Genomic DNA, 2,219 nt, shown 5'->3' with positions numbered 1-2,219 from the left:
TTGGTGTATAGGGGTTTTTTGGCCTTTTTTATTAGTATATCTTCTCTTACTTATTGTCTCAATTAGAATTTCATTAGCTTGGATGCTACAACAGACTAAGCCCGGGGCTTTGTAAGGCTATGAAGGAAATGGTTGCCATGAACAGATCAAATAGGAAACTGGGTAAAGGAGGGAGAAAAAAGAACTTTCCAGACCACTTAGAAATGCCTTGTATGGGCAAACAAAAGCATTTAGTATGTATTTGTCTGTCAGTGTATCTATGCAGATAGAGGGAGAGATAGAGAGACAGAAGAACTGCAAGGAACTGTTGTATATGATTGTGGAACTGATGAGGTAGGTTTGAACTCCACAGGGCAGAAATTCAAGAAGAAAAGATTCAGCAGACTGAAACTCCTTTGTGTATTGGCTGAAGACTCAGGAAAGGAAGATCCTGTAAAAGGAAAACAAATTTTAGACCAATAGTTGGAATACAGTCAGGGGAATGTCAAAGACTTTTAAAGGGTCTTCACTGATTATGCCAGGCCCACCAGAACAGGCTCTCTTACTTAAACCCAACTGATCAGAACTTCTGCACAATCCCCTCCAGCAGGACCCAGGTTGGTCTTTGATTAAAGATCTGGAGGAAAATGTGTGTGTGTTAGAAAATGGCCACTGTACCCACTTCCATCCTCTTAATAGTGTCCTTGATTTGATCTATGAAAAAGCCATTCCAGATAGATGATGTTTCTCTGGGTCTTTCTACTGGGCATTTTCCTCATTGGTGGTCTCTTGAGGGTTGCTCAGGCCACTGCAACTCTGAGAACAGCATTAGAATTCAGATGTTTAATATTGACCAGTTCCAGGTAAAGCTGTAGATGAAACTGTTATAACTAGACTTTAATTTAAAAACAAAGCAGGGGTGCCTGGGTGGCTCTGGAAGCCTCTGCCTTCCGCTCAGGTTATGATCCCAGGGTCCTGGGATCGAGCCCTGCATGGGGCTCTCTGCTCAGCAGGGAGCCTGCTTCCCTTCCCCCCACCCCCTGCTCTCTCTCTGCCTACTTGTGATCTCTCTCTGTCAAATAAATAAATGAAATCTTAAAAAACAAACAAAACAAAACAAACAAACAAAAAAGCAGATGTCCTATACTTGAGAACTGAAAGGAATGTCGGCCATCGCTCTACTTATTCTCTCATACGTCGGTGAGTTTATGTGGTTTTCCTATGGTTACAGTCATAGAGTCCTGTCTAATAACACTACTCCATGATATTCACGGGTGGAAACCCAGGAAAAGAGAAATTAAGTAACTCCATTAAGTTACTCTTATTAAGGGAGGTAGAATTGAACATAGGTGGCCTGATTTCAAAGACTATGTTTCTAACCTATGCGTTCTACATACCTATGCACCTTGTGACTAATGTTAAAGTGAGTTGTTTTGTTGTTGTTGTTGTTGTTTCAGCAGTCTTTTACTTATCATGAAAAAAATCCCAAATTACCTTTGCCACACAGCAGTTAGGAAAATGAACCATCTAATGCTTTGTTTAGTTCCATTCCTTCTCCGCTTCTCTTTCCTACTTCTCCTCCTCACCCTCTTCTCCCTGGTCCCCCCCTTCCTTCTGCTTCTTCTCCTCTTTCTCCTTCTCCTCCCTTTCCTCTTCTTCTTAACTCTGTACTTTCTCTCTCAAGAAGAATACCTGAAATATATTTCTGTATTAGGATTTGTACCCATTTACATATTACTCTTCTTTTCTTCTTTTTTCCTTTCCATGATTTCAGCAGATGGATTTTATTAAAGAGGTTTTTGAGATACCCTAGGGTCCTGTCCTTACCTTCACTAGCTTTCAAGCTGTAACTCAGCAGAGCTTAAACCTTTAATAGCTGCTCTTTCTAAATAGCTGAAACCTACAATTTTAGTTTAATATTCTTGCCTAAATCAAACACATCTATAACCTTTAGGCATGATACATACAAAAAAGTCCACAAGTTCAATATGAATATAGAAAATTATTATTTCTTAGGCTAACATGGAATCCCCAAACTGATATTCCTTATTGAGCTTCTCCTATAGATATTTTTCTTTGAAGTGCCAATAAGTGAGTTTTCATCCAACAGTAGGTTTTGGTTGGATTACTTCCATATGAAAAATGAAAGTACGTAAAAAAATAAGACAAAAGCAAGAAACAAAAAATTAAGAGTAACCGAGAGTAACCAAGGATTATACAAACATAGAAAAATCAAGACA

Source organism: Enhydra lutris, unplaced genomic scaffold, assembly GCF_002288905.1.
Source record: "Enhydra lutris kenyoni isolate GAN:26980312 unplaced genomic scaffold, ASM228890v2 scaffoldscaffold64, whole genome shotgun sequence".
Taxonomy (NCBI): Eukaryota; Metazoa; Chordata; class Mammalia; order Carnivora; family Mustelidae; genus Enhydra; species Enhydra lutris.
Note: the sequence above shows the minus strand (reverse complement) of the source record.